General features: G+C 47.2%; 1 protein-coding gene across 6 annotated transcripts in view; it reads left to right on the top strand.

Annotated features, from left to right (window-relative positions):
• LOC147117722 (doublecortin domain-containing protein 2-like) overlaps nucleotides 1–17,324 on the top strand; it is a 365,165-nt gene that overhangs the window by 156,020 nt on the left and 191,821 nt on the right. The gene's annotated exons all lie outside the window — the stretch shown is intronic.

Below are 17,324 nucleotides of genomic sequence, written 5' to 3'. Positions count from 1 at the left end.
CACTTCCATGTCCGCTCACGCCATCATCCCTCACATGGGCCACCCGCACGTCCCTGCTAGCAAGGAACTGGAGAGCACCTTGCTGTACATCAATGGGGTGATCAAGGCCCAAATCTACGTTCGTGTCCCTCCTCTAGATGAGGTCAATGAGTGTTTGCAGTCTGTTGTTCACAGCAAGCATGTTCTCGTTGGACTGGCACATCAGCTGCTCCATGCAGGTGGCCATCCTTTCCATGGAACAACACATCGTTGCCATCACCTGTGAGATGGTGGTGCTCATGTTGGAGATGGACTCCATTCTCTGTACAGCCGCACACGTTGCAGCTGCCAGAGCCTTGCGCAATTATTGCTGCTCCTCCAAGATCACCCTCTTTCTCGATGGCCCCTGAGGTTCAGCATCTGCATGCAGAGCTTACCTAGAAACATAGAAGATAAGAGCAGGAGTAGGCCATTCGGTCCCTTGAGCCTGCTCCGCCACTTAATGAGATCATGGCTGATCATCCAAATTCAGTGCCCGGTCCCTGCCTTCTCCCCATATCCCTTGATCCCTTTAGCCTTAAGAAATATATCTAACTCCTTCTTGAAAATATTTAATTAATTGGCCTCAACTGCCTTCTGTGGTAGAGAATTCCACAGGTTCACCACTCTCTGGGTGAACAAATTCCTCCTCATCTCTGTCCTAAATGGCTTATCCCTTATCCTTAGCCTGTGACCCCTGGTTCTGGACTCTCCCACCATCGGGAACATCCTTCCTGCATCTAGTCTGCCTAGTCCTGCTGGAATTTTATAAGTTTCAATGAGATCCCCTCTCATTCTTCTAAACTCTAGCGAATACAAGCCCAGTCGACCCAATCTCTTTTTATGCATCATTCCTGCCATCTTAGGTATCAGTCTGGTGAATCTTCGCTGCACTCCCTCCATGGCAAGAACATCTTTCCTCACATAAGGCGACCAAAACTGCACACAATACTCAAGGTGTAGTCTCACCAAGGCCCTGTACAGCTGCAGCAAGACATCCTTGCTCCTGTACTCTAATCCTCTCGCTATGAAGGCCAACGTACCATTTGCCTTCTTAACCGCCTGCTGCACCTGCATGCTTACCTTCAGCTACTGGTGCACAAGGACACCCAGGTTTAGTTGCACTTCCCCTTTTCCCAATCTATTGCCGTTCAGATAATCTGCCTTCCTGTTTTTTGCCACCAAAGTGGATAACCTCGCATTTATCCACAGTTGGCAGATGCAGTATAATCACCCTGTAATGTATATACCTTTAAGGGGGAACTATGTTTTACAGCTCATGTATACTGCAGTACCGGCAGTGACCACACCTGTATATAGCACTGAGTAGTAATCTGTACAGATCAGTTGCAGTGTGAGCCACGTTGAGTAAACACCTGTTGTACCGTTCTCCGCAGTCTGTGTCTTATTATACACGGACGCAACATTGGCGATGAGGCAGGTTCGAACCTACCTGCAACTCTGCATCACCTCCCGGGGATTCGTTCCTGGAGATCAGTGGATTGGAGGTCAAGGCCAGAGACTCGGGCGTCGACCACGGGCAACCGCCCAGTCATCCAGCAGAGACTCGAGAATTGCGGGGGAGGCTGTCGAGAGCCAGCCTTGGCTTTCTAGTCGAGGTGGTCCAGCGAAACGGGCTGGCAACAGGTAGTGCGCAGACCCTTCCCGGACAGCGGTGGGCTAGAGCCCGACCGAGCGGCACAGCAAAGGGCCGAGCAGCGTCGACGGGGGAGAGAGAGAGAGAGGGCAGAGCGCACAGGGCGCAGCCGGTGTTCAGGGGCCGAGCAGCGTCGGAGAGAGGGAGAGAGAGAGATGCGCAGAATCCCGCGAGGCACCGCCATTGCCACGAGGACCGCTGAGAGCGGCGTTGGCAGCAGTGCAAGAGAAGCGCGCAAAACCTACAGGGCGCCGCCATTGCCACGAGAACCGCCGGGAGTGGCGTTGGCAGCAGCGGGGGAGGAAGGAAAGCGTGGGAGATGCCATTTTAAGCCATTGGGAGACGCCATTTTAAACCACACCCAAAATGCCGAAGAGTGGCAGTATCCCCGCATTTGACAATGAAGTCGAAGATTGGACTACATATGTCGAACGAATAGAGGTGTACTGCAAGGCAAATGAGGTGTCGGATGACAAGAAAGCATCGGTATTGTTAAATTTAATGGGTGCAAAGACGTATGGTTTATTACGAAATCTAGTAACCCCAACGAAGCCAATGGAAAAGAGTTTTGAAGACATAGTAACGATACTAAAGGAACATTTAAACCCCACACCGCTGCTGATAGCAGAAAGATTCAAGTTTCACAAACGGAACCAGCATAAGGATGAAAGCAATGCTGATTATTTAACAGAACTGCGCAAACTATCGAAACACTGCTAGTTTGGAGCGGGACTGACAGATACCTTAAGGGACAAGTTTGTGTGTGGGCTTCAAAGTGAAGGAACCCAGAAACGGCTTTTATCTGAAAAGGACCTTACGCTGGAAAAGGCTTTCAGCATTGCAGTATCATATGAAGCAGCAGCACGGGGCACTGCAGAGATACAACAGAGACCGCAAGAATATGGCACAAACGAAATGTCATATGGAACAGAGAAGTGCTATCGCTGCGGCAGAACAACACACGACCAGAATGATTGCTGGTTCAAAGACAAAGTGTGCAGACAGTGTGGAAAAGTAGGACACATAGCCCGAGTCTGCAGGTCGGGAAAGAAAACCAGCAATAAGAAACCTACCAAAGGAAAGTACAAGAAGGTACATAAGATGACGGAGAATAGTTCAGACGAACAAAAGAGTGATAACGACTCCGAAAGCAGGGAACTGAGTTGTCTCAAACTACATAATGTGATCACAACGGAGGATCACCGAACCATTTGGGTCACTCTCAAGTTAGCAGGAGTCCAGGTAAAGATGGAATTGGACACAGGATCAGCCCTAACAGTCATAAACCGACGGGACTACGAGCGGCTATTCTCACACATACCCTTGAGAGACACAAAAATTATTTTGAAGACGTACACAGGGCAAAAAGTCTACCCCAAAGGAAAAATAAGGGTGACCGTTATATATAACGGTAAGGAAACACCAAACTAGACCTGTATGTATTGCAAGATGGAGGACCACCATTACTGGGACGTGAATGGATCCGGAAAATACAACTGGATTGGCATTCCATACAGGCACTGACTGTGGCTGACAAAAAGGATGACGACGTCATACCTGGGCGACTGTCAAAGATCCTAACTGACGCGAAAGAAGTGTTCCAGCAAGGACTCGGAACACTAAAAGGCATGACCGCGACGATTAAAATTGAAGAAAACGCAAACCCAAAATTTTTTAAGGCCAGACCGGTACCTTATGCGATCCGCCCAGCCGTCGAAGCAGAGCTGGAGAGTCTGGAACGTTCAGGTGTACTGTCCAAGGTAGACTGGAGCGAGTGGGCTACACCCATCGTCCCTGTGATGAAAAAGTCGTTGAGCAGCACGCCTGGGGAACCAAGGAAGGTTCGCACCTGTGGGGACTTTAAGGTAACAGTGAACCCGGTCCTTCACACCGTACAATATCCACTTCCGCGGATTGAAGATATTTTTGCCTCGCTATCTGGAGGGAAACGCTTCACTAAGATTGATCTGGCCCAGGCGTATCTGCAAATGGAGGTAGAAGAAGCATCAAAAAAATACCTTGCAATCAACACCCATAAAGGTCTCTACCAATACAACCGGCTGGCATTCGGGGTAGCATCAGCTCCGGCTATTTGGCAGAGGGCAATGGAACAAGTCCTGCAAGGGATCCCAGGGACCCAGTGTTATTTGGACGACATCCTGGTCACGGGCGAAAATGACAGTGATCACCTTGCCAACCTGGAGCAGGTGCTCACTAGATTGCAGGAATATGGGCTCCGAGCTAACCGCCCCAAATGCGAGTTTTTTAGAAAACAGATCTCGTATTGTGGCCACGTTATCGATAAAGAGGGGATACATAAGTTCCCCAGAGAAGATTGAGGCAGTAGTCAAGGCTCCAGCACCGGAAAATGTGTCACAACTGAGGTCGTTCCTCGTGCTGGTAAACTGCTACCATAAGTTCTTGCCAAATTTGTCTACAATACTACACCCACTGAACACCCTACTGCAAACTGGGGAGCCATGGAAGTGGAGTGACGAATGTAGACGAGCTTTCCAGAAGAGCTAAACACTAATCACATCGAAAGAGGTATTGGCCCATTACAACCCGGCATTACCAATTCGGTTGGCATGTGATGCATCATCCTACGGCATTGGAGCGGTGCTGCCGCACAAATTATCGGACGGCTCAGAGAGGCCAATAGCCTTTGCGTCACGATCACTAACCTCAGCCGAGCGTAACTATGCCTAGATTGACAGGGAGGCCTTCGGCCTAGTGTGGGGAGTGAAAAAGTTCAATCACTATCTGCACGGGCAGAAATTCACCTTGCTGACTGATCACCAGCCTCTTGTCTCCATTTTTAATCCGAAGAAGGGCGTTCCGGTGATGACTGTGCAACGACTACAAAGATGGTCACTTTTTCTAGGGGCGCACCACTATGAGATTGAATATAAGGTCACGAAACAGCATGGAAATGCTGATGGGCTATCACGCCTGCCACTGCCTACTGCGGAGGAAGCACCAGCAGTGGATCCTGTCGAAATATTCCATTCGACTATAGTTGAATACCTACCAGTAACTAACGCTTGTATCGAAAAGGAAACCCGAAATGACCCGACACTGTCTCTGGTATATGATTTGACGGTGAAGGGATGGCCAGCACACGGCGACTCACTGTTGCCAGCATTCTCAACAAGGAGAGAACAGCTGTCAGTGTGCCGGGGGACCTTGATGTGTGGATCCCGAGTGGTAATTCCACCCAAGTTAAGGGATAGAGTGCTCAATGAGCTTCATGAGGGTAATCTGGGAGGGGTAAAAATGAAAAGCCTAGCCAGGGCTTGTGTGGTGGCCGGGAATCGATAAACAAATCGAGGACCTGACCAAGAGCTGCTCAGGATGCCAGTAAGTCCAAAATGCACCACCACAGGCCCCTCTACATCAATGGGAGTGGCCCTCATCTCCATGGCAACGGGTGCATATTGATTTTGCTGGTCCATTCATGGACTCAATGTTTCTAATAGCCGTGGATGCGCACTCGAAATGGCCTGTGGTCATCAAAATGTCCTCCACCACCACGGAGAAAACTATTGCAGTCCTACGGACCATTTTTGCCAGGAATGGCTTGCCAGAACAGATTTGCTCCGACAACGGACCACAGTTTGTGTCCGAAGAGTTCCGGAGGTTCTTGAAAAAGAATGGGGTAAGGCATTACACATCCGCCCCGTATCATCCAGCCACAAATGGATTGGCTGAGAGGTTCGTACAAACCTTTAAGAAGGCAATAAAGGCTATGTACAATGACAACATTCCGCTGCAGCACAAGGTGGACAATTTCCTGTTCGCCTTCCGGAATGCGACACATGCCGTCACCAACCAGGCCCCAGCCATGATGTTCTTTTACCGAAGGTTAAGATCTCGCCTGGATTTGCTCAGACCAAACGTACAAAGAGATGTTGAGAGTAAGCAATTCCAGCACGTCCATGAGAAGCCAACAAGGAGCTTCAATGTAGGGCAACCAGTCTTGGCCCGCGACTACCGAACAGAAAAATGGCAGCCAGGAACGATATGCACACGGCAGGGCCCACTAATGTACACAGTGGACGTTGGGGAGAGCATCGTGAGACGCCATGCTGACCAGATCCTAGAGTCGCAGGAAAAAGTCAACCCCATGCCTCGCCCATACGTACCTGGTGATGAACCCGACGTACAGGTCGCATCTACCCCAGAAACAGTAACATCGGAAGCTGATGAACCAACCGACGACAGGGGGCCAGAATCGCCCCCGCACCAAGAGCAAGACACTCGGGAAAGGCGCTATCCAGAAAGGATCAGGAAGCTTCCCCAAAGACTGAATATATAAATAGACTATTTTCAGCTAATGTTGCATGTTAAAAGTGTTAATTGTAATTAGTTTGATATTTAATTGTTAAATGAGTGTTATGGTACTGTTAATCTAAAAGGGGAGGAATTGTAATGTATGTACTTTTAAGGGGGGAAGTATGTTTTACAGCTCATGTATACAGCAGTACTGGCAGTGACCACACCTGTATATAGCACTGAGTCGTAATCTGTACAGATCAGTTGCAGTGTGAGCCACGATGAGTAAACACCTGTTGTACCATTCTCCACAGTCTGTGGACATGGACGCAACGCACCCAACCTGTCCAAATCATACTGGAGTTTCTCTGCATCCTCCTTACAGCACACATGCCCACCCAGCTTTGTCTCATCTGTAAATTTGGAGATATTACATCTCGTTCCCTCGTCTAGATCATTAATATATATTGTGAATAGCTGGGGTTCTAGCACCAAACCCCACTAGTCACTGCCTGCCACTTGGAAAAAGATCTGTTTATTCCAACTCTTTGCTTCCTGTCCGCCAACCAGTTCTCTATCCAAGTCAGTACCTTACCCCCAATCCCATGTGCTTTAACTTTGCACACTAATCTCTTATGCGGGACCTTATCGAAAGCCTTCTGAAAGTCCAAATACACCACATCCACTGGTTCTCCCTTATCTATTCTACCAGTCACATCCTCAAAAAATTCCAGTAGATTAGTAAATCCAAGTTGTAAATCCAAGTTGACTTTGTATGATCCTGTCGCTGTTTTCCAAGTGCTCTGCTATTACATCTTTTATAATGGACTCTAGCATTTTCCCCACTACCGATGTCAGGCTTACCAGTCTATAATTCCCTGTTTTCTCTCTACCACTTTTATTGAATAGTGGGGTTACATTAGCTACCCTCCAATCCATGGGAACTGTTCCAGGGTCTATAGAATTTTGGAAGATGACCAGCAATGCATCTACTATTTCTAGGGCCACTTCCTTACGTACCCTAGGATGTAGATTATCAGGCCCTGGGGATTTATCGGCCTTCAATCCCGTCAATTTCCCAAACACCATTTCCCTACAAATACTGATTTCATTTAGTTCCTCCCTCTCATTAGACCCTATGTTCCCTGACCTCTCTTGGAGGTTATTTGTGTCCTCCTTTGAGAAGACAGAACTTAAGTATGTATTTAATTGGCCTGCTATTTCTTGTTCCCCATTATAAATTCCCCTGATTCTGACTGCAAGGGACCTACGCTTGACTTCACCAATCTTTTTCTCTTCACTTATCTATAGAAGCTTTTACAGTCAGTTTTTATGTTCCCTCCAATCTTACTCTCATACTCTATTTTCCCCCTCTTAATTAATCCCTTTGTCCTCCTTTGCTGAATCCTAAACTGCTCCCAACCCTCAGGTTTGCTGCTTTTTCTGGCCAATTTATATGTCCTCTCCTTGGGTCTTATGCTATCCCTAATTTCCCTTGTTAGCCACGGTTGAGTCATCTTTTTTGTTTTATTTTTATGCCAAACAGGGATGAACAAATTCTGTAGTTCATCCATGCGATCTTTAAATGTTTGCCATTGCCTATCCACTGTCAACCCTTTAAGTAACGTTTCCCAATCCATCCTAGCCAACTCGCGCCTCATGCCATCGTAGTTTTATTGAAATTCAGGACCCTAGTCTCTGAGTCAACTACTTCACTCTCCACCTTAATGAAGAATTCTATCATATTGTGATCGCTCCTCCCCAAGGGGCCTCGCACAACAAGATTGCTAATTAATCCTTTCTCATTACATAATACCCAGTCTAAGATGGCCTGATCTCTAGTTGGTTCCTCACCATATTGGTCCAGGAAACCATCCTGTATACACTCTAGGAATTCCTCTTCCATGTTATTGTTACTAATTTGGTTAGCCCAATCTATATGTAGATTAAAGTCACCTATGATAACTGCTGTGCCCTTATTGCACGCTTCTCTAATTTCTCGTTTAATGCCATCCCCAACCTCAGCATTACTGTGTGGGGCTCTGTATACAACTCCGACTAACATTTTCTGCCCCTTGGTATTTCTCAGCTCTACCTATACAGATTCCACATCATCAGAGCTAATATCCTTCTTTACTATTGTGTTAATCTCTTTAACCAGCAATCCTACCCCACCTCCTTTTCCTTTTTGCCTGTCCTTCCTGAATATTGAATACCCCTGGATGTTGAATTCCCAGCCTTGGTCACCCTGGAGCCATGTCTCTGTAATCCCAATTATATCATATCTGTTTACATCTATTTGCACAGCTAATTCATCCACCTTTTTACGAATACTCCTCACATTACGACACAAAGCCTTCAGGCTTTTTTTTTAACACTCTTAGTCCTTTTAGAATTCTTATTTACTGTGGCCCTGATTGATTTACACCCTTGATTTCTCTGCTTTCCACTTTTGCTTTTCTCCTTCCTGTCTTTTGCTACTATCCTTGCTTCCCTTTCCTCTGTCATCCTGCACAGGTTCCTAACCGCCTGCCATTTTACTTCAAACCGTCCCCAACAGCATTAGCAAACACTCTCCCTAGGACATCGGTCCCGGTCCTGCCCAAGTGCAAACCGTCCAGTTTGTACTGGTCCCACCTCCCCCAGAACCGGTTCCAATGTCCCAGGAATTTGAATCCCTCCCCCTTGCACCATTCCTCTATTTAGCTGAAATATTCTTCTATTTCTATTCTGATTAGCACGTGGCACTGGTAGCAAACCTTTGAGGTCCTATTTTTTAATTTACCTCCTAACTCCCTATATTCAGCTTTTAGGACCTCATTCAGTTTTTTACCTATATGCACCACGACAACTGCTTGTTCACCCTCCCCCTCCAGAATGCCCTGCAACTGCTCCGAGACATCCTTGACCCTTGCACCAGGGAGGCAACATACCATCCTGGAGTCTCGTTTGCGTCCGCAGAAACGCCTATCTATTCCCCTTACAATCGAATTCCCTATCAATATAGCTCTCCCGCTCTTTTTCATCCCGTCCTGTGCAGCAGAACCACCCATGGTGCCAGGAGGTTGGTTGCTGCTGCCTTCCCCCGATAAGCCATCTCCCCCAACAATATCCAAAGCGGTATATCTGTTTGAGAGGGGGATGGCCACAGGGGACCCCTGCACTACCTGCCTGCACCTACTACTCTGCCTGGCGGTCACTCATTCCCTTCTTACCTGTGCAGCCTTTACCTGCGGTGTGACCAACTCCCTGAACGAGCTTTCCATGACATCCTCAGCATCGCGAATGCTCCAGTGTGTATCCATTTGCAGCTCCAGCGCCACAATGCGGTCTGCCAGTAGCTGCAGCTGGATACACTTCCCGCACACATGGTCATCAGGGACACAAGGTGTCCCTGATTTCCCGCATAGTGCAGGAGGAGCATTCCACGGGGCCGAGCTAGGAGGAGCATTCCACGGGGCTGAGCTGTGCTGCCATGACTTACCCTTTCATTAATTCAAATTAAATTATATCAAATCAATACACTACAATTAAATTATATACTCAAGGACCCTTGTTTAATAGCACTCCCTGCTACACAACAGAGACCTTAGAAACTATAAACCACAAAAGATAAGACCCTCTAAACTTTATAAATTATTAACCTTAACTGTCAAACTATAGAGTAGTATAAATACTCACCTGGCCGTACTCACCCAATCAGTTGCTTCCTCTTGCCCGCGTCACTTTTTGAATCGTGACGTTGTTCTGGAATACCGCCGCCAGTCTGCGAGATTGGTAAGCCTCTGAAAAAAGCCCGCGAAAGTGAGTTTAAATGCTCACTATAACGCCGCTCTCCTGCTGCTCCCGACACCGGCCTTGGAGTGTCCTATGTCCTCCGATGAGGACTCTCCACTGCTGTCCCTGTCTCCACCATCTGCTCTTGCTCACTTGTGAAGTGTGAGACACCAGGTGACAACAGTACTCTATTTCTCACAGAACCCACCAAGGTGTGCGTGTCTGCGCTGGTGCTGGGTGCGCATGGATCTGAGGAGTCGGCTTCCCCCTCCGGCTGGACAGTGGGGGCACTTGATGGACCTGTGGGAGAGTAAAGAGATGAATTAAAGGGCTTATGATAAGAATGTGTAACGTTACCATTATACACATGATGACATTTCACTGGCTGCTGACATCAGTCTCCATGAGTGACTTATATGCCATGTGGCTGTATGAGATTTAATTCTGTCACAAGGTTGCTGGGAGTTCCCCCTCTCTCCATCTCCCAGCAACTCTGCAACTCCAGAGATTTCTAGCGTCGCCGCCTCCTCTGCTGGAATCAAATTTGTGAATATTGGAAGGCCACCTCCAGTTCTCTCTGCCTTTCCCTGTTGTTCTGGGCTCTCTTCTCCTGCATGGAGAGAGCAAAGAGAACTTTGAGTGAGAGTTATGGAATGAGTGTAAAGAATGGGTGGGCTACATCTGTAGAGGTTGACTGAGGGAGTGGTGTGACATTTCCAAATGGCCTCCTCCTGTGGTGTTACTTGCTATGATTGCATTAGGATGAGGGTGAGTGTAAGTAGTGGTTAGTCTGATGGGGATGTGAGTAGGTGCATAGACAGAGGGGGATGGGTGCACCGGCAAAGTAGGTTTGTGTGAGGAGTGATGTGCAGGAGTAGGCTTGGGAAGGCAGAGTGATGGGGTTGGGGTGACATGCACATCAGGATGTAGGTGAATGTGGCATTGCACTTCCCTTTCCTGACCTTGTGAGATCATTGAATCTTTTGCGGCACTGGATCCATGTCCGTCTCACCACATCCCTGCTGCTGACCTTCTCTGCGATCTTGAGCTGCGCTCTCTTAGTGCCTTGGCTGGTCTTTTGCAGCCATCTGCAGGGAAGAGGACCTCCCTGCGTGCTCTGACTCCCTGGACCAGCACTTCCAGGGAGACATCCGGGAATCTTGGGGGCAGCCTTCTGTCTGTGTATTTCCATGACCCACAGAAATCTCAATATTATGCAGCAATTTGTAGTTTTTCCAAACACCTTGATCTCTCCTACAGCAACCTTCAAATGAGATGTGTGCAAGGCTGCTTTAAGTATCCGCGCTGAAAACGAGTCATCGATGACGTCACCAGACCCGCTCCATTTAATTGGGCCGGGAAACCCGCATGACTCTTTTAATTGATGCAGTTGAGTTAAACGGGCAGTGCAGAATGCTCTGTTGAAAAGTTCAGGATGGTGACCCGCTACGTGGTCCGGATGCACCCATCCTGATGATCGGGTAAAGATTCCGGCCAGTCACTTTGTCGTGATTGGTAAAGATTGCCTCATAATGGCATGCTCTCATCCTGCTCTGGTCAATGTTGCTGCTTTGCTGGTGTACACGAAGCCTGTCATAATAAAAGCTAAATTTAAAGACATAGAGCATGATTATCTAACGGATCCAAATATTGTCTGCATAAAACATGGATGGTGAGCATGTATAAAGACTTGACTTCTTGCTGAGTAATGGTTCCATAGATGAAGGGTACCCTCTGTCTCGGCTCACACAAGTACAGGGTACCAATGGGTTTGAGGACTATTCAGTGGCTATTCAATACCAAGGGGCTGGGGGTCACAGCTGAGCCTGGTCCTATCGTCATTCAATGTTGACACATGCACGTTCCCTGTAGGGTTTCTTCAATAGCAATCGGGAATAGGAATCCTGATTGACTTTTCCCTTTTCCAATCTAGGGACACTGACACCAGTTGTTGTGCCCCCTGCTTCCCCCTCCTTCAGTTGAACCAACGCAACACTGGCAGTTATCAGGCCTTGTGCCATCCTGGTCTGATGCATTGCCTTCAAGAAAAGAAAGAACTTGTATTGATATAGCACCTCTCAGGACGACCAGTGTGCTTTACAGCCAATGAAGTACTTTTTGAAATGTAGTCACTGTTGTAATGTAGGAAATGCGGCAGCTAATTTGCGCATAGTAAGGTCCCATAAACAGCAATATGATAATGAGCAGGTAACCTGTTTTAGTGGTGTTGGTTGAGAGATATATATTGGCCAGGGCGCAAAACATTACATCGAATCTACAACACACCCCTCCCACCCCTCTTGGTCTAACTCTATCGGCATAATCTTCTATTCCTTTCTCCCTTATGTGCTTATCTAGCTTACCCTTAAATGGATCGATGCTATTCGCCTCAACTACGCAAGTTCCATATTCTAACCACTCTCTCGGTAAAGAAGTTTCTTTTGAATACCCTATTGGATTTATTAGTGACCATTTTATATCGTCCCCTGTTCAAGCAGTATGTGGCCCCTAGTTTTGGTTTCCACCACAAGTGGAAACAGCTTCTCTACGTCTACCCTATCAATTTTGGTCACCCTATCTGAGGAAGGATGTTCTTGCCATGGAGGGGGTACAGCGAAGATTCACCAGGCTGATACCTGGGATGGCAGGAATGACGTACGAGGAGAGATTGGGTCGATTGGGCTTGTACTCGCTGGAGTTTAGAAGAATGAGAGGGGATCTCATTGAAACTTAAAATTCTGTCAGGACTAGACAGATTAGATGCAGGAAGGATGTTCCCGATGGCCGGGGAGTCCAGAACCAGGGGTCACGGCCTAAGGATAAGGGGTAAGCCATTTAGGACAGAGATGAGGAGGAATTTCTTCACCCAGAGAGTGGTGAACCTGTGGAATTCTCTACCACAGAGGGCAGTGGAGGCCAGTTCATTAAATATATTCAAGAAGGAGTTGGATATATTTCTTAAGGCTAAAGGGATCAAGGGATATGGGGAGAAGGCAGGGACAGGGTACTGAATTTGGATGATCAGCCATGATCTCGTTGAATGGCAGAGCAGGCTCAAGGGGCCGAATGGCCTACTCCTGCTCCTATCTTCTATGTTTCTAACCTTTTCATTATCTGGTCACCCCTCAACCTTCTCTTTTCCAGAAAAAAAGAGCACCATCCTTTTTCAATCTTTCCTGATGGGTATGACCTTTCCGTTCTGGTATCATCCTTGTAAATCTTTTTTGGACCTTCTCCAGTGCTTTTATGTCCTTTTTATAATATAGAGACTAGAACTGTGCACAGTACACCAAGTATTGTCTAACCAAGGTTCTATACAAGTTTAAAATAACTTCTCTGCTTTTCAATTCAATTCCTCTAGAAATGAGCCTCAGTGCTTTGTTTGCTTTTTTTTTTAATGGCATTATTAACCTGCGTCGTTACTTTAGTGATTTGTGTATCTGTACCCCAGATCCCTTTGTTCCTCTACCCCAATTAAACTCTTATTATTCAAGCAGTATGTGGCCTCCTTATTCTTCCTACCAACAGGGTTGAGGGTGGGAAAGAGAAGGACGCCAGGCTCCTACTCAGTTACTATCAAGTGACTCCTGTGAGCTGGACTACGTGGACGGTGATGCACAATTAGCCACCATAGGTCACGTTTCCAACAGTACAACAGTGACTACACTTCAAAAGTACTTCATTGGCTGTAAAGCACCTTGGGATGGCCCGAGGCTGTGAAAGGTGCTAAATCTCCCCTACCCTCCCCTCTCTCCCCAACCCCACCCCCTCCCCTCTCTCCCCAACCCCACCCCCTCCCCTTTCTCCCCAACCCCACCCCCTCCCCTCTCTCCCCAACCCCACCCCCTCCCTCTCTCCCCTACCCCTCTCTCTTCCATCTCCCTCTCTATTCCCTCCCCCTCCCGCGCTCCCTTCCCGCCTCCTGTCTCTCCCCTCCCCCTACACCTCTCTTCCCTCCCCACTCTCTCCTTTTCCTCTCCCGCACACACTCCCTTGCCCCCCCTCTCTCCCCTCCCCTCCCCGCTCTCACTTCTTCCCCCTCCCCGGTCTCTCTTCCCTCCCCTCCCCCGCTCTCTACCCTCCCCTCCCCCGCTCTCTACCCTCCCCCTCACACTCTCTCTACCCTCTCCCTCACACTCTCTCTACCCTCCCCCTCTCTCTTCCCTATCTCTCCTCTCCCCTCCCCACCTGCTCTCTTCCCTCTTGTTTTGTCTATAAAAAATGCCTAGTGTATTGGTGTTGGTTAACATTTATTATATTATTGCAAAGGAGTTTGGGGGGGGGGATTAAATTGAGACTAGCTGGAGTTCCAGGAGTCCCCAATTGAGTGGGCTTGATACTTGGTGCCCTCCTGTGGTTCAAAAAAAGCCTCTCAGTTTAAACCATTTTTTTCATTTGCTGGTTTCTTTGTAACAGTTGAGGGCTTTTTCATGCCATTCCATTTTCTTATTCTCCTATACGCATTTAAACACCAGCAATCTCCTTGCGGGTGGTTTGCCTTTTGAGTTGTTTTCAGTCCTGTGCTGAAGATGGCTCTCCGCCTGCTTCTGATTCATTGGGGTTAAATTGGGCAGGAGTGCTATCTGACAAAATGTGACACCGCCACATAAGGAGATATTAGGATGGGTGACCAAAAGCTTGGTCAAAGAGGTAGGTTTTAAGGAGAATCTTAAAGGAGGAGAGAGAAGCAGAGAGGTTTAAGGAGGGAATTCCAGAGCTCAGGGCCTAGGTAGCTGAAGGCACGGCCACCAGTGGTGAAGTGATGAAAATCGGAGATGCTCACAAGGCCAGAGTTGGAGGAGTGCAGAGATCTCGAAGGGTTGTAGGGCTGGAGGAGGTTATAGAGATGGGGAGGGGTGAGGCCATGGAGGAATTTGAAAACCAGGATGAAAATTTAATTGTTTTCATGTTGCATGCTATTTTGTAGTGTGAGTTTAATTGTTAACCTGGTTATGTTCACTCGGTTGATTCCGGAGATGAGGGGGTTGACTTATGAGGAAAGGTTGAGTAGGTTGGGCCTCTACTCATTGGAATTCAGAAGAATGAGAGGCGATCTTATCGAAACATATAAGATTGTGAAGGGGCTTGATCGGGTGAATGCGGTGAGGATGTTTCCACTGATGGGTGAGACTAGAACTAGGGGGCATAATCTTAGAATAAGGGGCTGCCCTTTCAAAACTGAGATGAGGAGAAACTTCTTCACTCAGACGGTAGTAAATCTATGGAATTTGCTACTTCAGAGAGCTGTGGAAGCTGCGACATTAAATACATTTAAAACGGAGATAGACAGTTTCCTAGCTGATAAGGGAATTAGGGGTTACGGGGAGCGGGCAGGGAAGTGGACGTGAGTCTAGGTTCGGATCAGCCATGATCCTATTGAACGGTGGAGCAGGCCTGAGGGGCCTTATGGCCTACTCGTGCTCCTACTTCTTATGTTCTTATGTAAATCATACATGGCAGCGAATAAAGAAGCAAGTTTTGGTTCATAAGGGATTAAACTGTGTAAAACGGGGATTTTTCAGTGGTGTTTGGTCCTGACAAAGACGTCCAGATTGAGTGTGTGCGTCTTGTGTAGTTCACGTGTAATATCTCATCCTGAAAGACTGCAAACAAGGAACAAGACAGCTCAGCACTCTTGTTTGAAGGAACTGTTAGATGCCAAAATACTGAGGATACATTAACCCTTTGTAAACCAATTTCCAGTTCACCTATGGAAAGCATTGTACTATTTAGTATCTTGCTTGTGTTTCTGCTTCTGTAAATTATTTTATCTTTAAGTAAACCTAGTTTTACCCAGCATAGTCTGGTGCTGTGGTGTTTTCTGCCATCTGAGAAGACTGAATAACTGCAATCAGAGTTAATTATTAGAGCTGGAAAATGAAGATGCAAGTTTAAGCTCATGGGAGACTTCAGTCTGCTTACACAAACAGTCAGCCAGCTCTTTACACAAGTAAAGCTCTCGGAAAAATTCCGACTAACAGGGTACATACTTCATTTCCTTTTTTCATCTTTCAGGTTTACAAAAGGTATACATGGTATTAACATTTTGGCAGTATCACAATAGTGACACTAGATGGATGCACTATTTTAAAATATAGGTAGATGAAGAGGGATTATGTAATTTAGCGCATTTTCTTGGATAAGTGTAAGAGGAACTTTTGAACATTAAGGCATTTTTGATGTTGATGACACATTTACTGCTGAATTATAAGATACCATTTTGTAAGTTTATTTATTGCCAATGTTAAATAGGAGCAAAGGAATAAAACCACCCAACATTAAAGGAGATTACGGTGGTGAAATTCCCTTCGTTTGCGCCTCAGGTGGGAAGTGCTAATGGGGCGCAAATGGCTTTTCGCGCCCCCCCCCCCCCGAGGCGATAACCGCGCCTCCCGCGGGAGGGTAGGGGCGGTGCTATCGGGTATTGCCCCGATCTTCTGCACCCGGAGATCATGATGTCCTCTCCAGGCGCAGCACCCTGGTACTGCCTCAGGAGAAAAATTTCCCCTCACACCCCACAGCAGTGCCGGGCGATGTTACCGACTGCTGCAGGGGTTGCGAACAGTGAGGCCGGCCATTCGCGGGGCACCATTTAAAGGCGCGGTGGCTGGCCGACATGAAAAAAATCGCCTATTTTTGGGGAAAATTAATTTCTGAGCACCGGGTGCGGGCTAAGTGCTGCGATCAGTCAGCCTGGCACTCAGCTTGGCATCCAGCAGATGCCAAAAAAAATGCAGAGCTCACAGTGGGGAGCCCTTCCCTTTAACTGAGGGAAGAGCCCCTGCAACGCAGCAGCACCACACGTGAAGCTGCTGAGCACATCGCCCCAGATCGGGACATTCCCCGCCTCGTGGAGCAAAAAATGGGCATTTCTCCAATGTTTGAAAAGGTTAGTGCCTGGTGCTAACTTTTCAAACATTTTTGACTTAGCGCCCCAAATAGCCCTCTAGGGGAATTTCTCCCCCTACATGTCTTAAATTTAGCCTCTTTGGGGTGGGTGAGGCTAAAGCCTAGTCTTCCTGAGTTTGTGCATGTGATCCAATGGCTGTTGAGAGCTGTAGTTTGTCACAGGGTGCTCTGTAGGATCAATCTTACTACAATTTAAGACGTGAGCCATTTCTGGGCCTCAGTGGGATAATGGATTTTATGCTATTTAAAGTGCGTTGTCCTGCTAAATGCAGAGCACTTGAGGTACAAGGGCAGGTATATTTCCAAACAAAATTTATTTAATAGCTATAAGTTCTTCAAAACTACAAAACTGAGTGATTTGCCAAACTAATGGACAGCTTAGTAAGTCCAATTGATCCTCATTTTTAAAATGCTAGCCTGTGGCATTTTGCAATAAATGCGTGAAATAAAAAGGGCTTTTTGGGCCTAGGGGGCTGTTCCCACTTCCGAAAAATTCTTAACGTTTCTGAGTTTAATAATTGGACTAAAAGGAAACTCACAATCCTTCAGCATTTTCTCTGGAGGAAAATAGCACTTTATACAGTCATTCTAACTAGGTGCAAAAATCCTTTAATAATTTATGTCCTTATAGATAGAAGTTCTTCTTTAAAATTAGTATAGAGCCACAGGTGAAATGACGACTGAAATG

Source organism: Somniosus microcephalus, chromosome 5 (assembly GCF_052327205.1).
Source record: "Somniosus microcephalus isolate GS21.2 chromosome 5, FLI_Smic_1.0, whole genome shotgun sequence".
NCBI lineage: Eukaryota > Metazoa > Chordata > Chondrichthyes > Squaliformes > Somniosidae > Somniosus > Somniosus microcephalus.
This window is presented reverse-complemented; position numbering and strand designations above follow the sequence as displayed.